At 42.5% G+C, this 16,158-nt stretch overlaps 1 protein-coding gene across 7 annotated transcripts in view; it reads left to right on the top strand.

Annotated features, from left to right (window-relative positions):
- The window catches only part of LOC138349741 (solute carrier organic anion transporter family member 74D-like), a 507,981-nt gene that overhangs the window by 341,068 nt on the left and 150,755 nt on the right, over positions 1–16,158 (top strand). Inside the window, exon 1 of one of the 7 annotated variants that reach the window (XM_069300093.1) lies at positions 2,539–2,684. The exons of the other annotated variants lie outside the window; for them this stretch is intronic. The gene's annotated coding sequence lies outside the window, so the exon portion shown is untranslated. Of the gene's footprint in view, positions 1–2,538; positions 2,685–16,158 lie in introns of those variants that run through there. 7 annotated transcript variants of the gene reach the window in all.

Genomic DNA, 16,158 nt, shown 5'->3' with positions numbered 1-16,158 from the left:
CTCCTCACCTCTCTCCTGTCTTACGCATGCCTGTGCCTCCCTCGTCTCTTATTACGGGCTATTCATGCCCGTGCCACCTCTTGGGTGGCTTAATCTTCATCAATCAATCAATTGTTCTCTTACACACAGAGTAAGTTCCAGTAAGTTCAGTAGAACTTCGGTTTCAACTCTTTTTAACCCTGTCGTAGCTCAGTTGATTAAGACAGTGTCTGGGATGCTCCCGGACGCAGGTTCGAATCCTCGTCACGGCCCTTGTGGATTTGTTCAATCGTTCTCTTCACCATCGACCTGATAATGGTCCGGGACGGACCGAAACGTCGTCTTTTTATCTTCTAATGTGTGTTGTTGTTGTTATAGATTCAGTTACTCGGAACAAGCTCTAAGTAGCACGGGCTATGGTGAGCCCGTAGTGGACTTACCTGGCACAGGAGCGGGGCAAGTAGCACGGGCTATGGTGAGCCCGTAGTGGACTTACCTGGCACGGGAGCGGTGCTGTGTCTAGTGTGTGGTTTGGTCAACATTAAATATTAACATTAGCTTTCTGTCCATGAGATGGGAGAGGAACGTTTCACTTTTGTTCTCATTAGTGATGATCAAACTTGGTAACATCAGCGCTGTATAGTTGCTTTTATGTCAAGGGATTCGCTTTATCCCAATCCTAAATTAAAAAGGTCTAAACAGAGAGATTCCAGTGAAGTATTTTGATCAACATATTCATCACATCACTACATTTGTTCATCACATCATGTCCTCAAAACTCCCACACTTGTTAATTTGGCTAATGCTGCCAGAAGATCTGACTATGGATAACATCTTGATATCAATACGAAAGCAAAGTTATTTAACAATTAATGTGTGTATATCACGAAAATAAACACGTGATTAAAAATGTGACAATGTCAGACTACGGAGGAAAAATGAAACATGAATTTCCTTAAGTACTTTCGTATATTAATACATCTTCAGAAACATTAACAATTAATGTTTCTATCAGCTGGTGTGGCTGTGAACTATAAGGTGCTACACAAATGATGACCTTGTGTTTCAAGCTCGCACCGGCCTGGTGTTCACACCCACACTTAACTCCCTCTCGATAGTTCAGGTTTGAACAATGCCTCGTAGCGATTTGAATTTATTCCACGGCACATCAAGGACACCCTATAGCGTCCTGAGCACATTACACAGCACACCAAGGTTATTATTGTGTCTTGACCACACTGCACAACACACCAAGGTCACCCCTAGGGTCCTGAGCGCGCACAGCACCGCCCTGAGCTCCGCCTGAGGCTGGCCAGACCAGAGAATAAATACAGACGGTAACGGACCCCAATGTACACAAGAGGCTTCCCAGCTATAGGCAGCTATAATGACTTCTTATTGTGCTAAATATCAACATTTTACGATGCAGTGTTTGACCGATGCTGTGAAAAAGCCGAATGTTTATAGAGAAATAGAGTATATTGACCAAACGTAAGGGGGGGGGGGGGGGTTCTCCAAGTCCAAGAGTCAAATATTCAGCTCGGTTGTACAAGAGAGAACGGTCTCGTTCGAGGAGAGAACGAGAACATTGTCTTGACGAGAGCGCGAGAAAATGTAGAAATATTGAAGACGAGTCAGTAGAGGAGGTAATGTATAGATGGGGTGGGACCAGGGGGCGGCCCCTGGGGGGCTAGTGGCCACTGCTGGCCAAGGCAGGTGTGTGAGGGCAGGTGTGTGTGTGTGTGTGTGTTTGGTGAATCCACATCTCTCTCCCTCTCTAACCTCTGTTACACCCCCTACCCCTCCTGAGCCTGCTTTAGCGGGCACGTTAAAGCCCCTAGCGGCGCCCCTGACGGAGTCTCCGCTGGAGTGACCCTCACAGGAGCCGTTGTAGCCTTACATATGGAGGAGGAGCAGCAACAGCAGCAGCGACAGCGTGTGTGGTGGTCGGTGGTGGCCCGGAGTGTGTCGCCCCGGCCGCCTCAGTGTATAACCGACCACCGGCTGGGGAGGACGCTACGCGCACCGTTCGAATCCCACTGGTATACACACACCTCCTCTCGACCCTCTGCCGGCGACTCCTGCTGCTAGCGATAACGAACGACTGCTCGAAGCTTGCAAAGTGGCCTAAAGCAGCGTTTCGGTGCACAATACGTTCAGTGAGAAGTTATTTCTTTATGCATCTTAAGTGAATCTGAAAACCATTTTGATCAAATATTGTTTCATGTAATATCCAAAATGGTTGTTGTTTTTTGTAAGGTTGAGAGTAGAGGCGAGGAAATGTGGTGGAGGAATCAGTGAAGGTTTAAACATTGGTGAGTGTAGCACGATGGTTCAAGTAGTGTAAGAGGACCACGCTGCCTAGTGTTTGAGTGTGGCAGCCTGCACGCAACACCACCCCCTCGCTGGGTGTGGCAGCTTGCACGCAACACCCTCTTCCCTCTCGCTGGGTGTGTCAGTGTCCTGCACGCAACACCACCTCACACTCTATAGGAATATAGTGCCCCCCCCCCAAACGCAACTTAATAAGTGTGGTTTCCACTGCACGCAACACCCCCCCCCCCCCCCACGCTGAGTGTGGTGTTGCTGGGACACGTACACACACACACCCACACCCTGGGTGTGGCTACCAGCCTGCCGGACTACTGTTCCAGCCGCCAGCCACACTGTCGGATCATTATCTTCAGTGCGTTATAATCTCTCAGGTAACTTTATCTTTTTGTTCTCAGTGTTGCTGGCCGACCCATCTATCTATCCTGGTCAGGTAATGTGGAATATTCCTTATCCCAGTGTGTTGTGAGCTGTGAAACTGATTTGTTGCGTCTGCTGTGAGCTGTGACACTGGTGTATTGTGCTGTGAGCTGTGATGATATATTCTTTCTGGTGTGAGCTGTTAAGACTCTTTGATATGTTCTGCTGTGAGCTGTGACACTGATTTGTTGTGTCTGCTGTGAGTGGTGACACTGATTTGTTGTGTCTGCTGTGAGCTGCGACACTGATTTGTTGTGTCTGCTGTGAGTGGTGACACTGATTTGTTGTGTCTGCTGTGAGCTGTGACACTGATTTGTTGCGTCTGCTGTGAGCTGTGACACTGGTGTATTGTGCTGTGAGCTGTGATGATATATTCTTTCTGGTGTGAGCTGTTAAGACTCTTTGATATGTTCTGCTGTGAGCTGTGACACTGATTTGTTGTGTCTGCTGTGAGTGGTGACACTGATTTGTTGTGTCTGCTGTGAGCTGCGACACTGATTTGTTGTGTCTGCTGTGAGTGGTGACACTGATTTGTTGTGTCTGCTGTGAGCTGCGACACTGATTTGTTGTGTCTGCTGTGAGTGGTGACACTGATTTGTTGTGTCTGCTGTGAGCTGTGACACTGATTTGTTGTGTCTGCTGTGAGCTGCGACACTGATTTGTTGTGTCTGCTGAGAGTGGTGACACTGATTTGTTGTGTCTGCTGTGAGCTGCGACACTGATTTGTCTCTGTTGTGAGTTATGACAGTGATTTCCAGGCGATGAGTCACAATAACGTGGCTGAAGATTCGATGACCAACCCACGCGCCGGAAAATGGAGGAACGACGACGTTTCGGTCCGTCGTGGACCATTAGCAAGTGGTGTGTGCTGTCAGCGGTGACAGTGATTCATTCTCTCGCTGTGGGTCTCCTCCTCCCCTACACCAGAAATTCTCCACCACTACGTTAACGGCCATTAGCGTCCTGGCGATACCAGACTTTCCTGTCAAGGACCCGAATGTCTTCTTCATGTGTTGAGAGCTGACGTTACAAAGTTTTCAACTTGTATCGTCGGATAATAATTGTAAAAACGTGCGAATTCCCTAGCGGATAAAATATGATGTAGAATACATATGATATGACAGTGGCTCGCGGACATTTTTAGCGTTTTCAATGGGTGGGACTATCAGTTAGGTTAGGTTAGGTTCGGGCAATTTTGTACATTATTTTTCTTTCCGTCGTGATAGAATTCTCATAGTTCTGTAGCCTATCTTTCTAAATTGATAGTAATTATAGCAACTAATTGCTCTAACGTCCAAAAATTGACTGATGAAGCTAACTGTCTTTCACGTTCCATTTAATTTTGTAGAGAGCACAAAACAAAGACATTCCTAGGGTTAATATAGCACATTATATGTATTATATTAACCTAAGGTATTGTATATTAGGCCTAGTACTGGTTGACAGACAAGTTCAGGATCTTTAATTACTTTTCCAATTTCAAAGTGTGCCATTGTTGGCTAATTCAGTACTAGTGAGTTTTTGTGTGTCCAACAGTCCATTTTTGTTCATTCGACCAAATAGTTGCTATAAGTACTATCATTTTAGGAAGACGGGGCGGCAATTGTAACCTCCTGGAGTAGGTGGTTGGGCCATTAGCGAGGCGGTATAGTGAGAGCAAAGTAGTGGTGCTTCGTACACAGTCATGAGGACCTCGTGGTGAAGTATGAGGCTGGCCAGGCGTGGGCGAGGCTTCAGGTGTTGAAGCCTTCATTGTTGTGGAGGGTGGTGGTGTTGTGGAGGTTGTTGTAGTTGTTGTTGTTGATCGTGTTGTTGTGGTGACCTTGTGTCTACCTTGTGTAGCTTCCGGGGGTCAACGGCCCTGCGGCCCGGTCTCCGACCATCCCACCTATTTTGTATATCCTGCCATGTCTGCTGGTTTCGTGTGATGTAATCTCCGTGTTCAGATTTGGAACCAGTCCCGCTAATATCGTCCACGTGTAGATTATAATGCATCTCTCGCCTGCGCTCTAGAGAATACAGATTTAGAACTTTTAATCGGTCCCATTAATCAAAATGGCTTATAGAGTGGATTCTAGCAGTAAAGGATCTTTGCACACTCTCTAGGTCAGCAATTTAGCCGTCTCTGAATGGGGCTGTTAGTGGGCAACAACATTCCACCCTAGAGAGAACTACTGTCATGAAAAGTATCATCATTGGTATGGCGGCCCTTGTTATCCAACCTGTCATTTTTCTTACAGTCCTGAGAGCTACTTTATTGTGTTCTGTAAATGTAAGGTCTTCTGACATGATTATTCCTAGATAATTTACATTGCTCTTTCGTTCTTTAGTGTGATTTGACTGCCTTTTACATATGGTTTCCGGTTTTGTATATTTGGTTTTTCCATAGCGCAGGAGCTGGAACTTATTTTTATTAAACATCCTATTATAATCTGTGGCCCATTGAAAGACCCGATTAACGTCTGATTGGAGGTTTGTCGTGTCCTCTATATTGTCTACTCGCATGAAAATCCTAGTGTAAACTGTAAATGATGATACAGTGCTGTAGTTTGTATCCTTGTTTATATCTAATATTAGGGTAAGAAAAAGTACCGGGGCGCAAGCACGGTACTTTGGGGGACTGAGCTTTTCACAGTAGATGATCCGGATTTTACTGTGTTGACTATTACACTCTGCGTTCTGTTCGTTAGGACGTTGAAGATCCGTCTCCCTACATTGTCACATGTGTCGAAAGCTTTTGCAAAGTCTGTGTATATTACATCTGCGTTTTGCTTGTCTTCTATGGCACCTAGGGCCATGTCATAGTGATCTAGCGACTGTGAGAGGCAGGAGCGCCCTGTTTTGAACCCGTGTTGTCCACGGTAATGTAGATGTTGGGATTGCATGTGATTTGTATCTTGCTTCTTAGCACTCTTTCAAAGATTTTGATGATGTGTTAATTTAGAGCTATTGGTCTATATATTTTTTGCATCTGCTTTATTACCTCCTTTGTGAAGTGGTGTGATCGCTGTATAAGTATGTCAGGGAGGACACCACTATCTAGACTTCTTCTCCAAACGATTTTTTAGAGCCTGTGATTGTGATGTTTTTGCACTGTTTGATGAATATAAAATTCCACGAGTCTGGGCCTGGTGCAGAATGCATGGGCATGCTGTCCATGCAACCCGCTCAACTTTGAATTTAGGGTGACACCTGATATGTGGTTCGATGTTGGTGTTACATTCATGAAGAATTCGTTTGGATCATTGATCTTCAATGTGTTCAGGGGTTCACTGAAAAGAGAAGCGTACTGAAGCCTCAGTATTTCACTCATTTCTTTGTTGTCATCTGTGACAGTTCCATCACCCTTGCTCAAGAGCCCAGTGCTGGATGCAGATTTTGTTCTAGGTTTTTACATACGAATAAAAAGTATTTCAGGTTCCTCTCTGTTTACTTATGGCCTTTTTCCCCCCTCTTTGCCTCTCTTGAATTTGATATGATTCTTAAAGCTTTAGCTCGATCAATTCTATATCCTTACATCTCATTCCTCGTCGTTGTTGGGATGGAGTTTAGCGTTTGAGATGTTGTGCTGTGTGTTTTCTCAGCCAATAGAGGGAGCCCCGTTCTCCCGTTCAAGTTTGCATCTTTTACTCTTTTTTTCTTAGTGGTATGTGCTTTTTTACATATTTCTAGTGCTACCGTGCCTATTTTTTCGAAGCTCTGGTTTAAATCTGCATGTTCTTTAAATCTAGTTGTTCTTCTCAGCATTGTTCTGCAAGGTCATGATTTATTCGCTACCAGTTAAACAGTTTATCAAAATTTAATTTGTTGAATTCACTTCCACTTGGATTTGACATTGGCTGCACAAGGTCTATAGTCTACGTTCGTCTGAACTTCGATCAGTTTGCGATCTGAGTAACAAATAGTTGTGATCATTATGTCCCTGATTGGCCCATCGTTGTTTGTAAAAATATGGTCTAGGATGTTTGGTTTCCTAGTTGGCTCAACTATTTGCTGCTTTAAAGCATCATAATTTGCTGGTTTAAAGTTTAAAGCAAAGTCACACATCTGCATGAGGTCATTTGTGTGTGACTGTTCATTCAGACTGTTTGCTTCCTGGGTTCCTGTTGGGATCTCCCAGGAGAGTGATGTTGTTGTGAAGGTTGTTGTTGTTGTTGTGGTGGAAGCTGATGTTGTTGTGGTGGAAGCTGATGTTGTGGTGGTGGAAGCTGATGTTGTGGTGGTGGGTGATGTTGAGAAAGCTAATATTACTGTTGTAGAGGCTTACGTTGTTTCTCTGACTGTTGTGGAGACTGACATAGCTGCTGACGTAGTTATCTCGGAGGCTGACATTGTCATTGCGGAGGTCGTTGAAAGCTGACGACATCTGTACCTGACTACGACACGTGTTCTCCCAGGAACGTAAACAATAATTCGCCTCCCTACCACCGGCGCTAGTCATTATAGACTGTGCTGGTCCGCTCTGCGCGCGGGGGAGGCGGACGCTGACCAGTGGACGTTGCTCCGCGCGCTCTCTCTCCGCGCAGCAAATACACGTACATTTACATTTTACATTTGAACATTTGTTTTACATTTGAACTTCAAGGGGTCATACGCCTTGAATATGTTATTTTTTTGGCGTTGGGTTTAAGATCTGCCAATGTGTCTGGAGGCTTATTAAGGCCTCTACAACAGCAAGAATATATTATATTAGCCAACAACAAGTACATTTTAGTCCAGAAAACTCTCAGTATATATATATATATATATATATATATATATATATATATATATATATATATATATATATACCGAGAAGCTGTATATACACTTCTCTATGAATACGACCTCCCTGTGTACTATTGTATGTATGTATATATGCATGTGTGTATGTATATATGTGAATAGTTTCAATAATATCCTGAGTGTATATAGACATTAAACATCAGACTTACGGATGATAGTTTTGTGTGTTGACACCTTCGTGGTAATTAAGCTGTGTTTTGGTAATTAGGTTGGGCTCTGGTAATTAAATGATGTTATGGTAATTAAGCCAGCAGAACTGTTCAGATTTGTCTTTCGTATTTATCTGCTTAACTGCAGTTTTTATCTTTGGGCTGTGTTGAAGATGAGTGGACGCTTATACAAGGGTTAGTGCGCTTATACAAGGGTTAGTGGGCTTATACAAGGGTTAGTGGGCTTATACAAGGGTTAGTGCGCTTATACAAGGGTTAGTGGGCTTATACAAGGGTTAGTGGGCTTATACAAGGGTTAGTGGGCTCATACAAGGGTTAGTGGGCTCATACAAGGGTTAGTGGGCTCATACAAGGGTTAGTGGGCTTATACAAGGGTTAGTGGGCTTATACAAGGGTTAGTGGGCTCATACAAGGGTTAGTGGGCTCATACAAGGGTTAGTGGGCTCATACAAGGGTTAGTGGGCTCATACAAGGGTTAGTGGGCTCATACAAGGGTTAGTGCGCTTATACAAGCTTACTTTTATACAAGCTTACTCCTGACATTGGTTAGTGCGCTCATACATGAGTTAGTGCGCTCATATATGAGTAAGTGCGCTCATGACATTGTTGAGTGCGCTCATATATGAGTAAGTGCGCTCATGACAATGTTCAGTGCGCTCATATATGAGTTAGTGCGCTCATGACATTGATAAATGTGCTAACAAGGGCTAACGTTACTCTGTGTAATATCTCTGAAAATAGCTCCAACTTATCTACACATGATAATGACACTCTTTAGGCCTAAATATAGTTGTAAATAATGTGTTGTGAGCGAGAGGTTTCCTTGAAAGAGGGACTCTGGTATTCAGAGGTAAAGATAGTGAGCTATGGGCTTACTACTTGCGTATTATATATATATATATATATATATATATATATATATATATATATATATATATATATATATATATATATATATATATATATATATATATATATATATATTTATATATATATATATATATATATATATATATATATATATATATATATATATATATATTTATATATATATATATATATATATATATATATATATATATATATATATATATATATATATATATATATATATTTCATTTTGTATCTCTTGCATTCAATAAATATTCTTATAATGTATCATTTAAAAAAACTGTAAATCCATTTAGTGGAGACCGACACGAAAAAATACGCATATATATATATTATATAACTATTTAGATTAAAAAAAAAGATGAAACAAAATTATAGAATGTAAAATATATTCAAAAGAAGATTTTAGATACAGGACGATTTTAGATAGGCTATTAAACTAGACGAAAGATTTGCAAGCGCAGTTTAATGCAGACAAATGTAAGGTTCTAAGGCTAGGTAATATTAGTTACTAGATATTAGCTGGCTAGTGTTAAAAATATCAAATTTAAACACCATAGATACCTGGGAGTCGTGGTTAGTAGGGATCTGTAACCCTCCCAACCCCTACAAAAAGAATTATTGAATAAATGTTGGGAATTAGACAAATAGGATACTGATATTCACATTAAGAAGCATTAGCAATAAGACAGGTAAACTCCATAGAATACCAACACCCGAAAGTCTACCCGGTGCTTCAGAGTACACTGATACATTGATCAGTGGCCTCACAAAGGCTAACTTTGCTTTGTGCATTATCTACCAAAATAGCTCAAAGTCATCTAAAAATAATGATGATCACACTCTTCAGGTCTGAATATTGCTTGCAAATTTAGACCTACAATCATGTACATAACTAAATTTGCACTTCAAGTTCACTAGTGTATTTATACTGAGAGTTTTAACTATTTCTGGAGTGTGTTGAGGACGGTTGGTCAGTCAAGGTGTTGTTTTGGTGACTCTTTCTAGAGAATGTAAATTGAGCTTTCTTAATTTCTCTACATAAGGAAGGTTTCTAATTCCAGGGATTAACCTTTGTGTCATTCTGTTTTGTACATGTTCAATTGAATTGTATGTCCATTCTATAGTATGGTGACCAAAACAGCATAGCCTAACCTTACGTACATGGAGCCAAACAAAGGCAAGATAAAACTGTAGAATAGTATTAGATTCCTTATTGCTGCATATAACACACGAGGATAGGAACCCCCCAGTATCCTATGTGCATTATTCTGAACATTTACACTTAGATTGTTTTGCTTTAGCTCTGGTAATCATGATTTCCCAATCTCGTTTGCATTCAGATTTGGTAATTTCACAATTTTCCATTTGATATCTGATAACTATTATCATTGCATGGGCTCAGATAATTTAATTATATATGCCAGTCATTCGTCGATTTCAAAAACCTATGCAAGTTGTTTTGAAGAGATTTTAAACATTATATTTCCAGCCATATTTTCTTTTTCATGTCATATTTGAAACTGTTGCTGTTCAATTACAACTAAATCGTTTATATCCGTTTATATCTGTGTTAAATAACACAAGACCCTGAGCCTTGACGCAGTCTTTAAGGCCATTTATAACCAGCTCGTCCTCCTAAGGTTTTCCCAACGTCAAGAAACTGCAGTTCTAAGGTGCCCAAATCCTAACCTACCAGAGGACCCAAACCAGAAATCGGGACAGTTATTATTATTAACATCTTTATTGACAAAATTAATTACAATTTTGCCTAATCTGAGGATTTTGATAGTCTTATTAAATTGAGGATAATGCTAGTATTCACTGTCACGCAGGACAGAGGGTCATACACAAGACAATAGGTCTAAACTGTAGGCTGAAGCACATATATATCATGGTTACAATCAATGTTTTAATGTATGGATATGTGAAAACAACTTTCTATTGTGCACTGCCACACAAGGGCAGGGATGGGTTCATAAGTGATGCAGCTTAGAAGTAATATAAATAAAAATTGTTCTTCATTCTTTAAAATGGACAAGCAAATTTTGGGTAAATTGTTAGGATGTCGTCCAGAACACCTGAGTCAATAAAATAGTTAAACAGTTGGTGGTACAATAGGCCAGGAGGTCTAAAGTCCTTTACGGTTTCACATTCATCAATATAATGTTCTAGTGAATGCATTAAAGGTTTATCACAGAGTTTACAATCTGAGTATTCTGGTAGTGGCTCAGCCTCACTAACCTGCCAGATGTGTCTATAGCCAAGGCGAATTCGCGCAATGACTACATCACATTGCCTGGTCCGGTTACTGTGCTGCCCATACAAATACCTATTATTACAAAACTTGTCATAACTTAATGTCAATTTCGCGAGCCGCTTCTTTAGGGAGAGTAAACTCTCCATTCGTCGTCAAAATGCGACGTTCTATTAAGAGGACGGGTTGTTTATAATAACTTTTGTTCCATAGGAACAACCATGCCTTAATCCAACTAAGAATAGACTCCCAAATATCATGCTTCTCCACCTTCCTAATAAATCGCGAAGGTCAGTATTAAATGCTTAAAGTTAATATGTAGACAGTCGCAGTCCTTTCCGATGTCAACTGTTTGAAATACGCTGGAAAAGAATGAGTAAATTTGTTAAACAGGAGCTGGCCTTATTATGTTTAGGCTTGTATTATTTCTTTTCAAGCTGCTGGTTTGAGAAATTGCTGTTCCAACCTATTTTGTTCAGCATTGCTTTTAATATACAAAATGTATAAAATATTTGTGAACAGCGTGAGCCAAATTTAACCTTATGTGTATAAAGGAACTTAAGTTTGATTCTGGCATTGAAACTTGTTTCAGTCTAGTATAACTAAACTTTAGTTACAGTTCGACATTCTGAATATAATATCTGTTCGCCATCCTAAAAAAAATGGCAAAATATTTATTGTATATAAAAAATTATCGTGTTGCAAACAGTATTTTTATATTTCAGATTCACGTTCTGGTATTTTTTAGTATTTGAAGTAGGTATTATCCACAAACAGACGCCATTGAGGTGTTTTTTCAGTTTCAAAACTTTTAAGTGTTACCAGACCTTACTTGCGCTTAGTGTTGAGACCAAACTCTTTCATTTTCTTTTGAAATATACATTTAACTTTTTAAAATTGAGTTAGGCTCGCTTCATTCACTTCATCTAATGCCTTCCAACCCTATTTTTCCGTATCGCCCTGATGTTTGTTGTCAAGTTGGCACGTGAGTGACAGTCTGTCATGGTTGACACCTCCGGTGAGTGAGTGAAAGCTGACATCAAATTTCACATTTTTAAGTGTTCATCTCGTCATTATTGTCACTAGGCTTCGCAGTGGGCGCAATATCCAGAATCAACGCCAATTCATTGTTGAAGCGCCGTCATCAACGTTGATTTGACGTTGAAGCACCGTTGAAGTACCGTCATCAACGTTGATACGACGTTGAGGTACCGGTGATAAGGTTGATTCAACGTCGAACCAACGCCACTCTTGGACATACTGTGCTTGCTGGTTAAGTCCATAATATTGTATTATGAGCAGGCGATGAGTCACAATAACGTGGCTGAAGTAAGTTGACCAGACCACACACACTAGAAGTTGAAGGGACGACGACGTTTCGGTCCGTCCTGGACCATTCTCAAGCCTCATAAATTGTATTATGAGGCTGGCATACGTTCCTTTCGTCATTATTGCCCCCAGTCTAAATCATTGACGCAGCTTCTGCTTGTTGCTAGTTAAGTGGATCCTTGCTAATCCTTGTTGGTGTGCCACTTCTCATAGAATAAGACCTCACCGGACACTTAATAATTGCTCTTGAGTCACGTGCCTCTGACGCTTCCAGTTGGTTATTCGGCTCACGTTTTCTATAGTGTGCGGACGCATCTTTTGCCTCAACTGTTGCCTCCTACCTCTTCGGGCACTCCTAAGATTTGAAAATTTCTTCAGTTAAAGTAGAATAAATTCAACGACAATTCTGTCACCTTAAGTTACAAAAAATCTGATAAGTATCACATGAATGTCGATAGAAAATCCAGCTGGGAGAAGAGCCTGCTGGCGGTAACACTTGTATGAGTGACTCAACCAACTGTGGGAGTGACAGATGGATCTTTCAGGTCACCCTCTCACTTTGAGAAGGTGACCTGGAGCTTTTTATTTATTTTTGTTGAGGGGGGTGTAGTGTGGAGAGAGGGAGTCTTGCCTGACCGCTAGAAGAGGCCAAGGACACGATGTATCCACAGACCTCTAAGAGGCGCCAAGGATCAGATAGTCTGCTGAGCTGACCCTGGCTGAATCCTTAATCCTTTTCCCATTCAAGCTGGTCCGGTTGGGCATGCTAGCTACGTTGATAGAAAGAACAACGAAGCCACAGTGATGAAAAATGGTGATTCGGTTCTACTGTGTCGGGTTTATCAACGTTTATAAAACGCTGATAATGTGTATTCTACATTAATTTAACGTTGATGATGTTGAATTTGAGTTAATGTTAATATGGATTCTACGCTGTTTTAAAGTTAACAGCCATTAGGTTACATTGCCTTGCGGTTACCTTGCGATAATTTCGGGGCTCAATGTCTCCGCGGCCCAGTCTTCAACCAGGCTTTCTGTTTGCTGCACTGGTCAACCAGGCTGTTGGACGCGGCGGCTATCTGTTACACTCAGATAATATCTCTATTGTTGCAAGTTGCAAATGTTATAGGGGGCATATATTCGCATTCTTCTTAGCCTAGTTGGCTAAGAATGAGAGCGAAGCTGTTTATTGTGCCATTAGGTGTATTTTAGCATTTACGGGGCTCGATACCCGATGCTCAAATCTCGTGGTAAATAAAACATGTTGCTTGATCAATTAACTTAAACAGTACTGCATACAAAAAAAAATTGTATTGAAAATGCTGTATGGTAAAATTCGAATTATAATAATGACGATACTAAATTAAGATAAAACTTGTATAATTTAGCTTGGATTATAGAGTTTCTTCGCAGTCTCAATGAAATTGTTAGAATTATAGAGAATTGTGCGCTATTCACAGGGAAATTGGCGGCTGATTTTCAAACCTACATATCAGGTGTGTAGCCTATCATCAAATGGGGAGGGTAGTGGTGCTTGGTTCATGCTTAGTACATTGGTGCTGGGGGTCAAGCTTAGTACATTGGTGCTTGGTTCATGCTTAGTACATTGGTGCTGGGGGTCAAGCTTAGTACATTGGTGCTGGGGGTCAAGCTTAGTACATTGGTGCTTGGTTCATGCTTAGTACATTGGTGCTGGGGGTCAAGCTTAGTACATTGGTGCTGGGGGTCAAGCTTAGTACATTGGTGCTGGGTGGTCAAGCTTAGAACATTGGTGCTTGGTTTATGCTTAGTACATTGGTGCTTGGTTCATGCTTAGTACATTGGTGCTGGGGGTCAAGCTTAGAACATTGGTGCTTGGTTCATGCTTAGTACATTGGTGCTTGGTTCATGCTTAGTACATTGGTGCTGGGGGTCAAGCTTAGAACATTGGTGCTGGGGGTCAAGCTTAGTACATTGGTGCTGGGGGTCAAGCTTAGTACATTGGTGCTTGGTTCATGCTTAGTACATTGGTGTTGGGGGTCAAGCTTAGTACATTGGTGCTGGGGGTCAAGCTTAGTACATTGGTGCTTGGTTCATGCTTAGTACATTGGTGCTGGGGGTCAAGCTTAGAACATTGGTGCTGGGGGTCAAGCTTAGTACATTGGTGCTGGGGGTCAAGCTTAGAACATTGGTGCTGGGGGTCAAGCTTAGTACATTGGTGCTTGGTTCATGCTTAGTACATTGGTGCTGGGGTTCAAGCTTAGAACATTGGTGCTGGGGGTCAAGCTTAGTACATTGGTGCTGGGGGTCAAGCTTAGTACATTGGTGCTGGGTGGTCAAGCTTAGAACATTGGTGCTGGGGGTCAAGCTTAGTACATTGGTGCTGGGTGGTCAAGCTTAGAACATTGGTGCTGGGGGTCAAGCTTAGTACATTGGTGCTGGGGGTCAAGCTTAGTACATTGGTGCTGGGGGTCAAGCTTAGAACATTGGTGCTGGGGGTCAAGCTTAGTACATTGGTGCTGGGTGGTCAAGCTTAGTACATTGGTGCTGGGGGTCAAGCTTAGTACATTGGTGCTGGGTGGTCAAGCTTAGAACATTGGTGCTTGGGGTCAAGCTTAGAACATTGGTGCTGGGGTCAAGCTTAGTACATTGGTGCTGGGTGGTCAAGCTTAGTACATTGGTGCTGGGGGTCAAGCTTAGTACATTGGTGCTGGGTGGTCAAGCTTAGAACATTGGTGCTGGGGGTCAAGCTTAGAACATTGGTGCTGGGGGTCAAGCTTAGTACATTGGTGCTGGGTGGTCAAGCTTAGTACATTGGTGCTGGGGGTCAAGCTTAGTACATTGGTGCTGGGTGGTCAAGCTTAGAACATTGGTGCTGGGGGTCAAGCTTAGAACATTGGTGCTGGGGGTCAAGCTTAGTACAATGGTGCTGGGTGGTCAAGCTTAGTACATTGGTGCTGGGGGTCAAGCTTAGTACATTGGTGCTGGGGGTCAAGCTTAGAACATTGGTGCTGGGGGTCAAGCTTAGTACATTGGTGCTGGGTGGTCAAGCTTAGTACATTGGTGCTGGGGTTCAAGCTTAGTACATTGGTGCTGGGGGTCAAGCTTAGAACATTGGTGCTGGGGGTCAAGCTTAGTACATTGGTGCTGGGTGGTCAAGCTTAGTACATTGGTGCTGGGGGTCAAGCTTAGTACATTGGTGCTGGGGTCAAGCTTAGTACATTGGTGCTGGGGGTCAAGCTTAGTTCATTGGTGCTGGGTGGTCAAGCTTAGTACATTGGTGCTTGGTTCATGCTTAGTACATTGGTGCTGGGGAGTCAAGCTTAGTACATTGGTGCTGGGGGTCAAGCTTAGTACATTGGTGCTGGGGGTCAAGCTTAGTACATTGGTGCTGGGGGGTCAAGCTTAGAACATTGGTGCTGGGTGGTCAAGCTTAGTACATTGGTGCTGGGGGTCAAGCTTAGTTCATTGGTGCTGGGTGGTCAAGCTTAGTACATTGGTGCTGGGGGTCAAGCTTAGTACATTGGTGCTGGGGGTCAAGCTTAGAACATTGGTGGTGGGGGTCAAGCTTAGTACATTGTTGCTGGGGGTCAAGCTTAGTACATTGGTGCTGGGGGGTCAAGCTTAGTACATTGGTGCTGGGGTCAAGCTTAGTACATTGGTGCTGGGGGTCATGCTTAGTACATTGGTGCTGGGTGGTCAAGCTTAGTACATTGGTGCTGGGGGTCAAGCTTAGTACATTGGTGCTGGGGGTCAAGCTTAGTACATTGGTGCTGGGGGGTCAAGCTTAGTACATTGGTGCTGGGGTCAAGCTTAGTACATTGGTGCTGGGGGTCAAGCTTAGTACAGTGGTGCTGGGGGTCAAGCTTAGTACATTGGTGCTGGGGGTCAAGCTTAGTACATTGGTGCTGGGGGTCAAGCTTAGAACATTGGTGGTGGGGTCAAGCTTAGTACATTGTTGCTGGGGGTCAAGCTTAGTACATTGGTGCTGGGGTCAAGCTTAGTACATTGGTGCTG

The sequence above is a fragment of the Procambarus clarkii genome, chromosome 43, assembly GCF_040958095.1.
Source record: "Procambarus clarkii isolate CNS0578487 chromosome 43, FALCON_Pclarkii_2.0, whole genome shotgun sequence".
Lineage (NCBI taxonomy): Eukaryota > Metazoa > Arthropoda > Malacostraca > Decapoda > Cambaridae > Procambarus > Procambarus clarkii.
Note: the sequence above shows the minus strand (reverse complement) of the source record. Positions and strands in the feature narration are given on the sequence as shown.